Source organism: Podarcis erhardii (assembly GCF_964252035.2).
Source record: "Podarcis erhardii genome assembly, chromosome: 4".
Lineage (NCBI taxonomy): Eukaryota > Metazoa > Chordata > Lepidosauria > Squamata > Lacertidae > Podarcis > Podarcis erhardii.
Genome location: NC_138508.1, coordinates 16804007 through 16821417, shown reverse-complemented (window position 1 = coordinate 16821417; position 17411 = coordinate 16804007). Strand labels below are relative to the sequence as shown.

Genomic DNA, 17411 nt, shown 5'->3' with positions numbered 1-17411 from the left:
TTCTGAATCAATCATGGGATGAGTCGGACAGCTTCCAGGAGTTTTGTTTTCATAGGCTCTGGGGAGATCTGCAAACAAATGGAGGGAGTTTTCTTGGCAAGAGAGATGCTACCAGTCCACTCGTTTTAGACTTTACTCACAAAGTCATGCTAAATTAACAGCTCTCGCTCTATAGGACATATTTGGCAAGCGCTCCAGGCAGACGCCTTGAGGTCCGCATGGCTGTCGGGCTTGTTAGCCTCTTGCGTGCTTTAGAGAAGCACACACAGACAAAACCTCTGTTTGTCTCCACAAGTGGGCTCATTGTCCTATCTCGACTGTATATTTCTGGCTATAATCGGTGGCAACAGTTGGCACTGCCTTCTTTTGGGTAAAACTGCTAACATTTACTGAAGTTTATTTTTTAATGACATGCAACAAACCCCTCCACCTCTTTTCGGTTAGCAAGGAACTCCAACATCTCACCTTTCCTCGTTGCAAGAATGAGATTTTAACTGCTCTTCTGGGTGGCCAACCAGTCAAAAACTCCCAGGTTTGATTCATTGTATGCCCTCTCTTTTGTGCTTTGCTGGAAGGGAGAGGGGACTGGGTGGGCATCACACACATACTGTACCAACAAATCCAAACAAAAGCCTCCTGTTAGGAGGCATGGACTTTCTCTCTCTTGTTTCTTAAAGGTGTGGCATGTCGCCAGACCACCCTGTTTCAAGATGAACCAGTGTTGTAGTCACTCTGGACAAACATCCAAAAGGGAATGTTAACCTGGGGATTTTGGACCCAGTTTCAGATACAGTGGTACCTTGGGTTACAGACGCTTCAGGTTACAGACTCTGCTAACCCAGAAATAGTACCTCGGGTTAAGAACTTTGCTTCAGGATAAGAACAGAAATCGTGCTCCGGCGGCGTGGCAGCAGCAGCAGTGGCCCCATTAGCTAAAGTGGTGCTTCAGGCAGTTTCAGGTTAAGAACAGACCTCCGGAACGAATTAAGTACGTAACCCGAGGTACCACTGTAGTGGCCTCATGCATGTTACAGAACATGCATGTGCACACATGTCTCTTGAAAGATGCTTCCTGGAGAGGTCAGACCTTTCTCATGGAGAAACAACCATGTAACGTTCTAGATGTGTGCCTAGTAATACAATTTTTTTTTTTTAACCTAAGGAACACTCTCACACAGTTCTACGTGAAAGTTTGGTTTATTCCAAGGGAAAATGCGCACAGATCTAAATGAGCATGAACTGATGTGAAATCGACCACATCAGCGATCTGTGGGTCAGTGCTTACACAATTAATACAGCCACAGTCCCAATTCTGTAAAAAATAAGAGGTCCTAATCTAAAAGAGGAAAACAAAGCAGTGGAGTTATGATGCTCCTAGAAAACAGAGAAAGATTGCAAAGGTCACCCATCATGTGCCTGAAGAGGCACTTGTAGTTTAAATAATTTCGTATACATGTGTAGCAGCCAGAGCCAGCAGCTAAGGCAAAGATCTTTATGCCTAGAGACACATGGTCTCTAGGGACCCACGGATCCTGCAGTATAGTTGCTCTGGGTCAGGAGTGCAGGAAGGAAAAATAAGGCTACACAGTTGTCTATCTCCAGGCTTCCTGGTATCTGTCATGCTAGGATGCTCCTTACAGTGTTCATGGTGAGATGAAATATTAGGGTACACGGTTCTCTGTGTGTGACTCTAGACTCTCCTGAGACTAGAAGCACCCACACAACACTATTGAGAAAGGATGTGGGGTTTTTTTAAAGAAAGACTCAGAGAATCAATAGGCTGATAGAGCCTTGGCAGTATATAAAAAAATAACATTCTGTCACAACCATACTCCTGAATTCAAAAAAACCCGACCACTATACCACACTGCAGCATCTTCTGAATAATGATACATATGTCAGGAAGTGGGCAGAGGAGGAATGTTGGACACCGCTGTGGCGATCGCACAGGGTCCCCGGACGTTTCACCGTCTATTGATCCCTGTGCCACCACTTTATTTCTCACTGCCACTACCCAGGCCCTACCTGGTACAATACTGAGTCCAGTCAGGGTTAAATTGGAACATAAACTTCTGTTTATTTATTGCAGTTTAACAAGCATGTGGTTTCATAAATGGTATCGGTCAATTACAATCATAGGGTGCCTATCCAGACCTATAACTTCCGCTACCTGCTCTCACTCACTAAACCACCTCTCTGATATTTACTTGTCTTCCTAGCCCCTAACTGTTCCTGATTCAGCTTATTTCTCTACACTAACTCAACCTACCCACAGACTCTATCCCAATTCACTCCCACTCCAAGCAACCACCCAACTCCCAACAAACTCCCCCCTTTTACCCCTCCCAGAGCTGGTTTTATAGTCCCCCTGGGTTCTGATTGGGAAACCTGTTTAACTATTTCACCCCCAGCACTCTCAAATAATAATAATAATAATAATAATAATAATAATAATAATAATAATAATAATAATAATTTATTATTTGTACCCCGCCCCATCTGGCTGGGTTTCCCCAGCCACTCTGGGTGGCTTCCATAGAAACCAAAAATACACTAAAATATCACACATTAAAAACTTCCCTGAACAAAACAAAATAAAAAAATTCCTTCCAGTAGCACCTTAAAGACCAACTGAGTTAGTTCTAGGTATGAGCTTTCGTGTGCATGCACACTTCTTCAGATACACTGTGTCAGGTCTAAAGATGTTTTTTTAAGAAGTGGTTTAATGACTGCCTCTTTCAGCAGATCTGGGAATGTTCCCTCACAGAGGGAAGCATTCACCACCCTGCAGAGCCCATCACCCAGCCCTTCCCGGCTTGCTTTTATTAGCCAGGATGGGCAAGGATCAAGGAGACAGGTGGTTGGTTTCACACGTCCAAGCAGCCTGTCCACATCCTCGGGGGTAACGGATTGAAATTGATTCCATGCAACTTGACCAGACAGAGCTCTAGCACTCTCCCGCCCCAGCCCTGCTCCCACGGTGGTGTCTAGCTCCTTCCGAATATGAGTGATTTTATCTGCAAAAAACTTTGCAAAATCGTTGCAGGAGATCTTGGGGTCTTTAAAAGGTCCCGGTGGTAAAGGTGGTTCCATTAAATTGTGGACCACCTGAAAGAGTCTCCTGCTACTATTTTCTGCAGATGCAATAGAGGCGGTGAAGAAAGTCTTCTTCGCCGTCGCTATCGCCACTTGGTAGGCTCGACGTTGAGCTCTAACCTGTGTCCGGTCAGATTCGGAGTGAGTTTTCTGCCACCAACGCTCTAGCTGTCTCAACAATTGTTTCATCGCCCTCAGCTCCGAAGAAAACCACGGGGCTGTCGGGGCTCCATGCAATCAGAGAGGGCGCTTCAGAGCCAGACAGTTGATAGCCCTGGTTAACTCCGCATTCCAGCGGGCCACCAGGGAATCAGCTGAAAGGCCATCAACATGGGATAAAGCATCCCCTACCACTCTCTGGAAACCATTTGGATCCATTAAGTGGCGGGCGCGGACCATCCAAATTGGTCCCACCTCCCTGCAGAGGGGAAGGGCCGCGGAGAAGTCCAGTTGCACCAGGAAGTGATCTGACCATGGCACTTTTTTGGTTCACTATTACTTAGTGTCAGATCACCCACGTCACTAGAGGTGAACACCAGGTCTAAGGCATGTCCATGACTATGAGTTGGGCCAAACTTATTCAGGGACAGCCCCATGGAGGCCATGCTTTCCACGAAGTCCCGAGCGGCCCCTTGTAAGGTCGTGTCGGCATGAATGTTAAAATCCCCTAGGACAACCAAACTAGGTGTCTCCAGGAGAACATCCGCCACGACCTGAAGCAGCTTGGACAGGGAATCCTTGGTGCAGCGGGGAGGTCGGTACACCAAAAGGAATCCTGTACTGCCCCTATTGCCCAACTTCCAAAACATGCACTCAGAAAACTGGATCTTCCCAGTAGGACGCCTGATGCAAACTAATGACTTCCTAAAAATCACTGCAACCCCCCCTCCCCGCCCACATGACCTGGGTTGCTGTGCGTAAGAGAAACCTGGTGGGCAAGCAGCGGCAAGGACAGGCCCATCTGCTTCCTCCAACCAGGTCTCTGTCACACATGCCAGGTCAAATCCTCCATCCACAATCAGGTCGTGGATGGCAGTGGTTTTATTCATCATTGACCTGGCATTACACAGCAACACCTTCAGGTCATGTGGGTTTCCCCTGTTGATTCCAGTATCCATCCGGTCAAGGCCAGAACCGGAGGCAGGGATAGTCTTCAAACAACGACTAAACCTGCCTCCTCGGTAATGACATGGTCTGGTCTTAGCGTAACTCCGCCTCCTGCCCATGATCACCGAAATTGGATGTCCCAGTGCTTCCCCCCTGTGGAACTTGTCCCAGCCATCATGTTGGCTGGGGCCCCACTCCCAGGCAGCCCTGATCCCGCCCCTTAAAAACAAAACACAAACTATACAGAACCAATAAAACAACAAAAAACAAAAACAGAACAAAAACAGAACAATTATACTAAAATTAATCCCCAACCAAATATCCATCCCACCCACCCACCCCAAACAAAGGGAAAAAAGAAAAAAAAATTAAATTGCCACCGGCTGCTTGAGGACATTTTAAAAAACATTAACCACTTGGAACAGGGAAGCAATGGCAGAACACTTCCCACACTTCCCCAAAAGTTTGTTCCAAATAAGGGCCTGGGCCACGCCCCCTGGCCCAGTTGGAAAAGGCCTTGGAAGGGAGCAGGCCCTGCAGTCCTCACCTAGCCGGTGGTCCAAGGCTTCCCCGCAGCAGGAGTCCCTTTATAGCTGGGAGTGAGGGCCTGGGCCACGCCCCTGGGCCAGTTGGAAAAGGCCCTGGAAGGGAGCAGGCCCTGCAGTCCTCCCCACAGCCGATGGTCATATGTTAACGTCACAACCGTCTCCCCAGTCTGACCCTTCCAGGGAAGAAGAAGATAGTTCAGAATCACAACAGGGGTTTGAGGGAGATCACAGCTCAGAGGAAGATGAGGGGGGAAGTTGTGAGATAATGGGAGAGGAGGAGGAGGCAGAGCAGGGGCAGCTGGCTGACACGTTATCACTAGAAAGCATTCCAGACCCACCATCTCCCAGAACCCAGCGAGCCTTAGAAGTAGGAGAGCAAAGAGCTTGGAGACAGATGGCCCTAAGCAGCAACCATGTGTATGTGTGTGTGTGTGTGCTGTTGAAAAATGAAGAAGTGGGAGCGCGGGGGGGGGGGTGTTTACTCTGGACAATGCCATTATTTCAAGAGGCTGAATTCCCAAGCCTCTCTCTCTGTAAATATTGAATAAAAAGCAAATGGAAAGGACTTTTCCTTGTCTTATCCGTTCCTGGCACCTGCCCTGGGGGTTGGTTCCTCTGCTGCCTGACAACACATTCCTCCCATAAATATAATGTTGCATGCCACCCCAATCTCTGAGCAGCACAGGATCCCAGGGGTTCCAGGTGTCCTTACCCAGGACCTGCGTTTCGTTTTGGAAATGAGGCACAGTGGAGATTGTGGTGTCTTTGGGAGATATGGTTTATTTACACATCTATGCAACCTGAGCCTACAATAGAGGGGTTCATGGTTTCAGCACTCCAAGAGGGACTTGCTTCTTGCATAGGCACAGCCCTGGATTCAACCAACATCAGCCATCAACCTCTAGAGCAGTGGTTCCCAAACTTGTGTCTCCAGCTGTTTTTTGTACTACAACTCCGATTGTCCCTAGCTAGCAGGATCAGTGGTCAGGGGTGGAGGAAATTGTAGTCCAAAAACAGCTGAAAACCCATGGTTTGGGAAATTCTGTTCTAGAGCTCAGCTGACTTTTATGGCCTGCCACCTTTCCCCCCTGGGTCACACCACGGGAAATTCAACTCTACTTTAAACTCTCTCTTTCTCTTCTAGCTAAACCCTCCCATTTGCGGTCTGGCTTTCCAAATGCCTCATCATCTTCATTTTATTCTCCTGATGACTCATCACTCCAGGCGATTCCCTGGTCAGGAAATTGACCTGGTTCATATTTTAACATTTACTAGCCCCAGGAATTTAGGGGAGTCTGGTACCCACAAACACATCACACTAAGTGTTATTGACAATGGAAAGCAACTTACCTTTTTACAGCAGAAGACAGTTCCACAGGGGATGGGGGTGGGAAATCCTCTGAAATGAGCTATAGTCTTTTGTCAGGCAGAGAGAACAGCTTTCGTCTGTATGGGGTGGGGGAAATCGGTGCAAATAATTTACATTCCATAATGGGAATGCCCAATGCCTGGTGCCTGGAAATGTCCAACATAATGCCTGGCATTCAAGAAGTTTCCAGAAATAATACCAGTCTGCAGCGTCAGGCATGCAAGATTGTTTTATGAGTGGGGAAAAAAATGTGTGAAGAAAATAGTGATCTGCCCAGAGATTGTATGATAATATGCTCGAATGCAAAGCTTGAAAGCTTTATTTAGGACGTGTGTCATTCCTTGGAAGGTGTGATCCCCGAGGCAGCCAAAAGGAACGAAACTGGATCGTGGATCGTGTGTTCATAACTATTGCAAAATGTCGAGACTTGGCATCACACCCACTGGCCCTACCTACTCATCTTTCAACAATGTACCTCACTTTACCTCCAGCAGTGATTGGCTGAACTGCAGTGAGGTCAGAGAGAGGCTGTGCAGGAGGTGGATACTTATGTGTTCAGAATCTGGATAACTGACGGAAGAGAAGCAAGTACTGGACTGAGGAAAGAATAGCTGGAAGAGAAGGGGGCTTGAAATGGAGAGAACAAAAATGGACAGATCCTTCCATTCCTAGCGATCAACAATGCCTCTTTACAAGTAAGCATTCATAGGATCGCAGCTGAAACTTTTTAAAATACAAAGCAAATTCCACTGACTTCAATGGGAATTACACCACAGAGAGTTGGATTAGATGATCATAGAATCATAGAATCATAGAGTTGGAAGAGACCACAAGGGCCATCGAGTCCAACCCCCTGCCAAGCAGGAAACACCATCAGAGCACTCCTGACATATGGTTGTCAAGCCTCTGCTTAAAGATCTCCAAAGAAGGAGACTCCACCACACTCCTTGGCAGCATATTCCACTGTCGAACAGCTCTTACTGTCAGGAAGTTCTTCCTAATGTTTAGGTGGAATCTTTTTTCTTGTAGTTTGGAGCCATTGCTCCGTGTCCATTTCTCTAGAGCAGCAGAAAACAACCTTTCTCCCTCCTCTATGTGACATCCTTTTATATATTTGAACATGGCTATCATATCACCCCTTAACCTCCTCTTCTCCAGGCTAAACATGCCCAGCTCCCTTAGCCGTTCTTCATAAGGCATCGTTTCCAGGCCTTTGACCATTTTGGTTGCCCTCCTCTGGACACGTTCCAGTTTGTCCGTGTCCTTCTTGATCCTTGGAGTCCCTTCCAATTCTGCATATTCTATGATACCTACTTCCTAGCAAGTGTGGATAGGATTGCAGCTTTGGTTTCACAAAAGCACAATCTTAATCACCGGACAGTCTAATCTCATAGGAATTTAGAAGCACAGCTTGCCCTAAGATGACAAAGGTTCTGATGAGTTGCTCATGAAAATGCTCAAGATTTCTTTGCCAGTTTTGCAAGGGAGTGGAAAAGTTCTAAATAAAAAAGCATTCTGGGCATATTCACTTGAGTGCAAATTGCATAAAACTCAGAAGAAGTTTGCCAGGTTGCAAACTGGTGCTTCTGCCAGTTCGTTTGGATCATGCCCACCTCTTTCTGAGTAAACATGCATAGGGTAGGATTGTGTAGTTGCAACCCTATGTATACTTATTTTTTTTTGGGGGGGGGGAACCCCATTGAACTCAATGGAACTCAGTCCTCAACACCTGTGCAGAGAATAAGCCTATAAAATATGTAGAATCTTCCAAGCAAATTCATAAAAATTAAATATCTCAAATACTGCTAGCTCCTCGACTAATGTTTTAGCACAGTCATCGAGAGGCAGACAAAGCCTCTTGCTGAATTCCCTTGAACAATTACCACAACTATTTGCAGAAGTTTCAAACTATTAACAAGCAGCATATGCAATTCTCGGCTCTTCCAGATGGCAGCAGCCCATTTCCCAAAACCTTTAACAAAAGGAGAAACCCGATGACGTTGACGGGACGTGCAAAGTTGAACTGTGACATTCCTCGGCGTTTAAATATATCAGAGAAGCAGCTCCTTTTATAAGCTCCTTTTTAGAAGAATGAACATTTTGAAAAGCAGTGCAGCGCCTGTATTTATAGCAAAGTTTTTAGAAGAAGTTGCTGCTCTGGTAGAAGTGGCGCTGCAAAAAAAGCAATGTGCCATATTCCGCAATAATGAGTGTGCTGATAATATAGGCAATGTTGCCCATCATTTTAAAATCCATGCGTGAGCAAGTACATGGACCTTTGTGTGGATTTCAGATTTAACAGTGCTTTAGGATTCATGCTTGCAGTGACATGAATGACTATGTTTTGAGGAGGGGGGAACCTGTGACCCTTACATTCCTACCGAAGGACGGAAGAAAAAGGTTTGCTGAATCAGGATCAAGGCTCATCTAATCCAGCATTCTGTTCTCACCATGGTCAACCAGATGCCATGGGAAGATCACAAGTGGAATCTGGGCATCACAGCTCTCTCCACACTGCAGCATGCATTCAAAGGCATTCTGCCTCCATCAGTTTGGCTAGGATGCAGCTATTGTGGTTAGTTGCCAGTGATAGTCTTATCTTCTGTAAAACTGTTTAATTATTGCCTCTTGTGGGAGCAAATTGGGGTGAATTTGGGGTGACCCAATGTAAAAATCCTGAGGATCCATGGGCTTTTACCTCCTCCCTCCCAGACAGCCTCCGCTAACATCCCTTATCTCTCTTCCGATCCCACAGATCAGCTTTTCCTTTCAACACTCCCTTCCCTCTTGTTTGCCTTAGTGGAGAGCTAGTGTGGTGTAGTGGTTAAAAGTGGTGGACTCGTAATCTGGTGAACAAGGTTCGCTTCCCCGCTCCTCCACATGCAGCTGCTGGGTGACCTTGGGCTAGTCACACTTCTTTGAAGTCTCTCAGCCCCACTCACCTCACAGAGTGTTTGTTGTGGGGGAGGAAGGGAAAGGAGATTGTTGGCCGCTTTGAGACGCCTTAGGGTAGTGATAAAGTGGGATATCAAATCCAAACTCTTCTTCTTCTTTTAGTGTCTTTTCCTTAGCAGGAGCAGTTTTTTGCTCCTCCTTTTCTTCTAATTTCTCTCCTTATTGCTTTAGTCTTCCTGTTTCCCCCCTTTGCAAGTTTGCTGTCTTTACCTCCCCCCTCCCAGGCAGCCTCCTTTATCTCTAGCGTCCCTTATCTCTCTACCCGATTGGCAAACGATCAGCAGCTTTGTTTCAACACCCACTTCCCTCTTTTTTAAAAAAGAGCATGATCTGGTTTTTGCCCCATGGCAATTCAGCTCCAGGGACCACACATTCGCTCCATAAGACGCAAACATTCCCCCTTACTTTTTAGGAAGAAAAAAGTGCGTCCTATGGAGCAAAAAATACAGCACTTCATCCTAATGATCTCATCCTAATGATGATGGAAACTGAGAGTCCAGCAACTTCTGAGGGGGGCACAGGTTCCATATTCCTGTGTTGAAACCTGTCCGATGGTGGCACTGACAACAATCCCCATCCCTGATTCAGATCATGGCACAGAAGCTCCTTGGTTTCCTGTTGTGAGTAGGGCATGCCACACAATGGTTTGCTCCTTCCCAAGAAGGCAGAATTCGGAACATGTCTCAATGTCTAAGTCTTGAGGTGGACTTGGGAAACACACAGCCATGCATCTACAAATACCTTGCAAATAAGGACCCACTTAGTGGTCTAGCTTGATTTGTTCTGGCTGTTCTTTTGCATTCCCGTTTTAATCCAATTAAATGAGCCGAGCCAGATGTTCAGCGGTGGTGAATAGCAAAGCTGGCTGTAATCAATGGGAACCGTAGCGATGTCCACCGTTTGGGAATCTAGCTCTGTTGAGCATCGGCAGAAAGTCCTGTTTGACAAGACAAGGCTTTCCTGCTTAAAAAACAACCACCCTCGTCTTTGACCCAATAAAAACTATTTTACGTTTGGGAAATGTTACTATGGTGATTAATTCCGCTTCTCCTGAATTCGGAAACCAACAACAACAGCAAAAGTAAGATCTTTTGCTATAAATAATGGAATGGTTCCTCCCAAGCATGAAGCCACACAATTTTGCTGTACATATCCTGGTTCCTCCTTCAAAATCCATGATGTTTTCCCAGTTGTGACTGGTCCATTAAGGTGAATGGGGCAATGCCCCACCAGTATACCTGAAGGAATGTCTCCACCCCCATTGTTCTGCCCGGACGCTGAGGTCCAGCGCCGAGGGCCTTCTGGCAGTTCCCTCATTGCGAGAAGCAAAGCTACAGGGAACCAGGCAGGGGGCCTTCTCGGTAGTGGCGCCCACCCTGTGGAATGCCCTCCCATCAGATATCAAGGCAATAAACAGCTATTTTACTTTTAAAGGACAACTGAAGGTGGCCCTGTTTAGGGAAGTTTTTAATGTCTGATGCTGTATTGTTTTTAATATTCAGTTGGAAACCGCCCAGAGTGGCTGGGGAAACCTAGCCAGATGGGCGGGGTATAAATAAAAAATTATTATAAGATATTATATAAGGAAGGAAGGGGTTGGTGGGTGGAAGAGAGAACAAGAACAAATTCACTGTAGGGGAAAGGCAGTTGCTTAGCAGTAGAGCATCTGCTTTGCACCCAGAAAGTCTCAGATTCAATCCCTGGCATCTCTGGGCAGGGCTGGGAATGTCCTAGATCTGAAACCCTGGAGAGCTGCTGCCAGTCAGTGTGGACATGACTGAGCTAGATGGACCAATGGTCTGCCTGCATTGCAAGGGGTTGGACTAGATGGCCCTTGGGGTCCCTTCCAAGTCTGTGATTCTATGACTCAGCGTGAAGCAGATTCCCATGTTCAGCGCCTGTCCTCTCTCATTAGGGAAATGTTGCTATCCTACTTTGTGTTATTGTATTCTTTTCCTTAAATGGCGCTGAAATGAGCGAGTGGGGAGACCTCCATTGTAAAGTATCTTGTTAGGAACAAGCACTTGAAAGGGTGGGCGGGGAAAGGCTTCCCAAGCTCCCTTTTCCTTCTGGATGCTCTTAATGCAGCACATACTCATCTCTGCTCCTTCACCGCTGGAATAACAAGAATGACATATCGCACATCGCGCATTAATCGGCTTCCCCGTCACCGTCTCTCCTGTTTAGCTGTGCCGCAGGGGGTGAGATGTGGCGAGGCAGGGTAAGGCGCTCCAAGATCAGTCAGGCAGGCTGCATTAAAGTCTGCCCTAGCATGGATAGTACGAGAAAGCGCGCTTGGAAAATCAGCTTCGTTTCACGCCGGAAGGAAACAGGAAGGAATCCAGACGCTCTTTCCAGAATACATGAACCTTATGTATTTAATCACAGCGTCCGAGAGGCAGCTGCATGGAGCTGCACTGGCTTTTTTTGTTTCTTTTTAACATGCTTCTAGGCCAAATTCATGCTGTACAACTAAAGCCCTATGGTAGCACTTTAAACAGTGGTGGCTTCCACCCAAAGAATTATGGGAGCTGTAGTTTGAGAAAAGCAATGACAAACCTAGACAACATCTTAAAAAGTAGAGACATCACCTTGCTAACAAAGGTCCGTATAGTAAAAGCTATGGTTTTCCCAGTAGTGATGTATGGAAGTGAAAGCTGGACCATAAAGAAGGCTGATCACCGAAGAATTGATGCTTTTGAATTCTGGTGCTGGAGGAGACTCTTGAGAGTCCCATGGACTGCAAGAAGATCCAAACTATCCATTCTGAAGGAAATCAGCCCTGAGTGCTCACTGGAAGGACAGATCCTGAAGCTGAGGCTCCAATACTTTGGCCACCTCATGAGAAGAGAAGACTCTCTGGACAAGACCCTGATGTTGGGAAAGATGGAGGGCACAAGGAGAAGGGGACGAAAGAGGACGAGATGGTTGGATAGTGTTCAACTATCCAAGTTGTAACTCTGGACAAATTAGCAGAACGTAAGGTTTTCAGTGGCTGCTAGCCGTGATAGCTGCCTCCACAGTTGGAGTTACAGATAGGTAGCCGTGTTGGTCTGCCATGGTCAAAAAAAATTAAAAAAATTAAAATAAAAAAAATAAAACAATAAAAAAATAAAAAATATAAAAAATATAAAAAAATATAAAAAAATATAAAAAATAAAAATAAAAAAATAAAAAAATAAAAAAGGTGCTACTGGAAGGAATTTTTTTATTTTGTTTTGTCCACAGTTGGAGACCATTTGCTTCTGACTACCAGTTGCTGGAAACTGTTGAGATTTCTATTCCACCTTAAGGAGCAGACATGTGGAACTGTTGCGTGTCACATGTCTGTTTACATTCCAGCACAGCTTGCTGGGAACTTCCGCTGTGTATAATTTTTGCTTTTCCCGTTCTCTCTGAGAAGATGAGAGAGAGAGAGACGACGTGTTTCTTTGTCCTGATTTATGATTAATAAATATGTAGTTGTGGTATGCTTCCACAAGCCTCACACCTATTCTGTGCGCGCAGTTCACTCTGCTGATAGTGTGCCCTGGCTCTGAAGCCCGGGTTGCTGATTCACGTCGGAGCAGAGGCCGATGGTCTTTGCAGCAGGACGGCTGGAAGGAAACGGCCCAGCTGGGGCTTGCCAGCTGGCCTCCCAGCCCTCTGCATGTTGACAGAAACCACAGGAAGAGAGAGGGCTCTTGTGCTTGAGTCCTGCTTGGTGGATTCCTACAGGCATCTGGTTGGCCCCTGTGAGAACAGGATGCTGGACTAGATGGGCCATTGACTTGATTCTCCAAGCTCATCTCAAGTTCTTATGTTAGCTTATCCTTCACAGAGCTACGGTTCCCAGCATTCCTAACAAAACTACAGATCCCATGATACTTTTGAGGGGGAAGGGGTTAAAACCTCATTCTGTGCCCAATTAGTGTGGGAAACCTTTTGCCCGGCGGTGCTGTGGCCCATAGACTGCAGCCAAATACCAGGCAAGGTTGGGCCCCATATCTTGCTTGTGTGGTGGACTCATGAGAAAAAGCTGTCCCAAGACCCCTCAGCCTGGAGCCTTCACCGAGCAATTTTGGGTCGCTGGCTGACAGGGCCGGAAAGGATTTATCTCTCTCTCTCAACCTGATTGGTACTTATCTGTGCTTTGTTTTGCCTTTCCCTCAGTGAAATTATGGCCTGCCTCTGTTAGGCAAGGAACGTTGTTTGTTTGAGGGTGAAAATGGCATTGGGCAGGATCAACATAGTATCGGGGGAGGCCCACAAGGGGCCTAAGGGGAGGATTGACCATGGCACCCCAAGTTCAGTGTTGGGGTACCTGCCTGGTATGAATCTGGTTGCCCAATGAGACCTTGCTTGCTTAACTTGTACCATGGCAAGGTTCAACACTGGCCAACTCTCATGGAACAGGTTTGGGCAGTGCTGGATTTACGTATAAGCTAAACAAGCTATAGCTTAGGGCCCCACTCTCTTGAGGGCCCCCAAAAAATTTAAAGGAAAAACAAACCTGGATGTACATTTCCAAAATATAAGATGAAAAAGAATTAAAATAAAGCCTACATACAGCAACAGTGTTTTGTGTTGTGTAGGCTCCTATGATGTAAGTAATGGGCCTCACCTGCTCCCTAAAATATCACATATTTTGTTATGTGCAAATGGCTTTAGATACCTATTAGGTCCATAAATTACCATATAGCATATAATCAACACAAAAACAGTGACAATTGTCACACAAAAACAGTGACAATTTGACAATTTGTTGTTGACAAAGGACAGCTGGACATATAAAGGGCCCCATTACCTCCAGTAGCTTAGGGCCCCATCAAACCTAAATCCAGTCCTGGGTTTGGAGTAGTCCAAACCCGGCAGATCCATTCCATCAGCATGGGACATGTTGAACTGATCCTGAACTGATCCCGGGGCCCAATGCCATGCCAACCCTAACCCTTCCTGGTGCTGTTAATGAAGAGTTGGCCTGATTTTATCCCATCACTGTTGTACAGTCTTGTTATTTTGCTGCTCTCATGGGTCACATAATGTGCCTACCTGGGCAAATGGTGTCTATGCAGCCTTATTTGGTACTCTATACACTACCAAGTGGTACAAGTGGAATATAGGATGCTCTCATTCCATTACCATCCATGCCACAGAAGTCAATATGGCCAGTTCTCCCAGTGTTTTCTTTGCCTCCCCCTTTGAAAGAGGTATATCTCCAGTCTTCTCAGTCCTCGGCATTCTCAATAAACTCTCAAAAATGGGTTTCTCTTTAGCATTCTCTGTCATGAGATCTACATTAATTTGAATCAGATATTCAAAATTGGATTCCACCTTTCATTCCAAAATATTCATATGAGTGCTCTCCCTAAATAACTCGTCAAAGCTAGAAGTGGAGAAAGACAGATTGAGAGTCTTTCCGTAGCTTAGTAGAGGAGACTAGATTTTTAAAACCCAGCAGGCAACAACTGAGAAATAATTAATTAGGAGCGATGTTTGAATGTTGTGTGAATCGCATACACTCCTATTTTGGGGGTTACCTCATCAATATATTCACCTTATTGGCAGAGCAATTTAGCTGAAGAGGCGGAAAAGTCAATTTTCTCACCAGCCAAAAGTCCCCAGCATTTTAGTGAGTATCACACGTGCAGCGATTCTTTTCATTATCTTTTTTTCTTGCAGAGAAGAACTTCCAAAGTGCTGCAATTTCCTTTCCATAAGCCTCTTTCATTCTTTAATTAAGTGTCTCATTGAGATAAGTGTGGCTGTAATCACTTACATGCAGAAAGGAAGAAGTAAAGAACCCAAAAGGTAATTCAGAACTTAGCTGAGAATAGATATCGAGTGTGCTGTCATTAATTAAAAACGCAACCCTGTGGCCTGTTTTATTTATTAATTATTATTATTAATTGATAAATAAATGCGGGTGGCACTGCGGTCTAAACCACTGAGCCTCTTGGGCTTTCCAATCAGAAGGTTGGCGGTTCAAATCCCCACAACGGGGTGAGCTCTCGTTGCTCTGTCCCAGCTCCTGCCAACCTAGCAGTTCGAAAGCATACCAGTATGAGTAGATAAATAGGCACCTCTCTGGCAGGAATGTAAATGGTGTTTCTGTGAGCTCTTGTTTCCGTCATCGTGTCCCATTGCACCAGAAATGGTTTAGTCATGCTGGCTACATGACCCAGAAAGCTGCCTGTGGACAAATGCCAGCTCCCTCGGCCTGAACGCGAGATGAGCGCCACAACCCCATAGTCGCCTTTGACTGGACTTAACCGTCCAGGGGTCCTTTACCTTTACACACACACACACACACACACACACACACACACACACAGCGCTATATTGTAAAATGTTTCAGAGTGGCTTGCAACAATATAAAAACATAAAACCAAACAATAAAATCATAAAAATTAAATAAGTAAGCAAATAAAGCAAAAAAATAAATAAACATCAATAGATGTTTACTCATTACTCAAAAGTAAGGCTCACAATAGTCAGTGGAGTACTCTCTAGTAGGTCTGCAATCCTATAACTATTTTCCAGGGAGTAAATTCTTTTTTTTTTTTTAAAAAAAATAATTTTTATTGATTTTACAACATAAACAAAAAACAAATAAACATAACACGACTTCCCCAAACCTCCCCTTCCCTGCATCCATATTTTAAAAATTTTTAGCAATTCTTCATCCCATTTTTATATTTAATTCTCTTTAAAAAATTCTATTTTATAAATTTCAATTTATAGCTGTAATTCTTTGTATCCAATCCCTTGACATCTTAACATTCCGAAATTTTACAACAATTTTTAAGATAGATTTTAAATTTTTTCCAGTCCTCCTCCACTGTCTCTTTCCAGGGAGTAAATTCAATTGACGTGCTCTACTGGGAGCTGGCTGCAGGCACCAGGCCCATTGGCAGAACAACTCTGTGTAACAAAGATTTCTGCAAACGTGATATATAGGCTGGCAACATCAACCCTGTTTGTGGGAATCCCTTGCTGATGACCACAGTGCCTGGAGACAATCAGGCCTTGTATCCATAGAAGTGACCAGAGGGCAAATGACCTCTGGGAGGAGGACAGAGAGATGAAATGCCATGCTGCATCTGCAGCAGCGCAACCGGACGCCTTCATCTGCCCCAGCTGCAACAAAACATGTCTCTCCTGTATCGGTCTCTCCAGCCACAGCAGGCGCTGCAACCTTCTAACAGTTTGACTTCATCCCCAAAGGCGCATTGCTCCATTGTCTCCTGAGACAGATGGATGCCAACCAACCGACCAAATCCTATTGAACTAAGTGGGACATTTGCAGGATCCAGATCTAGACAGGGGAGGATCTGATGTGGGAGGAGGGCTGGCACCCACAGCACTTACTAAAAAATCCAAATACAGTGGTACCACGAGTTAAGAACTTAATTCATTCTGGAGGTCTGTTCTTAACCTGAAACTATTCTTAACTTGAAGCACCACTTTAGCTAATGGGGCCGTCCGCTGCCGCTGTGCTGCCGGAGTACAATTTCTGTTCTCATCCTGAAGCAAAGTTCTTAACCTGAGGTACTATTTCTGGGTTAGCGGAGTCTGTAACCTGAAGCATCTGTAACCTGAAGCATCTGTAACCCGAGGTACCACTGTATGTCCATTGGACTAAAGGGCTGTTGACCCCTGATTCATGTAAACAGTTCAGAGAACTTGCTTGGATGGCTGGTATACCAATGTAATAAATAATTATATTTTGCATCCATACCAAGTATACTGTGTGGAAAAAAGATAGCTGCCCCTATAGAGCAGAGAGATCCTTTGCTAAGAGTTGGAACAAAGCAAGCTGAGCTGAATGAACATTTTTTCTCCCTTCTTTTTAAAAGTGGAAAAGAGTCCACGCACAGCTTCTCACCTTCAGCAAATGTTGCTGTGTCCATGAGGGCACAAATTTGTAAATCCCCACTCAGAACAGTCCTCTTCCCATTCCGAGAAAACCTGTTTTGTTATTTCCACCGAGCGCCACACTGCTTTCCCAGCAAAAGGATCGCATCATGAAACAGTTTTTGAGGTCCCTGAATAATGAACAGATGCTCCAGTTTTACAATGACATTCCTGCCTTTGTAAAAGATCCTGTTACCGTGTTTGACGGTTGGCTTTTATAGAGATGTTAAAGTGCTGCCATTTGTTAAGACACTCTAAGCTGCTGTTGAAACAAAAACACCATACTGCTTTTTTCCCTCTCTGCTGGGGAATATACTGCGAGAGAAACCGTCTTGTCCCTGCTTCCCTCCTGCAATGGAAAAAAAAAATTGGTCTCAACCCTCCATTAGGAAACACTAATTTTATTTTTGATTTGGGTTGGTGGCAGGGAAGCCTCCAGT

At 45.3% G+C, this 17411-nt stretch overlaps 1 long non-coding RNA gene across 1 annotated transcript in view; it reads right to left on the bottom strand.

Annotated features, from left to right (window-relative positions):
- Nucleotides 1–2052: 2052 nt before the first annotated feature.
- Nucleotides 2053–17411, bottom strand: part of LOC309341331 — a 509554-nt gene continuing 494195 nt past the window's right edge. Inside the window, exon 2 of the long non-coding RNA XR_014156221.1 lies at nt 2053–2265. This is a non-coding gene — a long non-coding RNA (uncharacterized lncRNA). The remainder of the gene's footprint in view (nt 2266–17411) is intronic.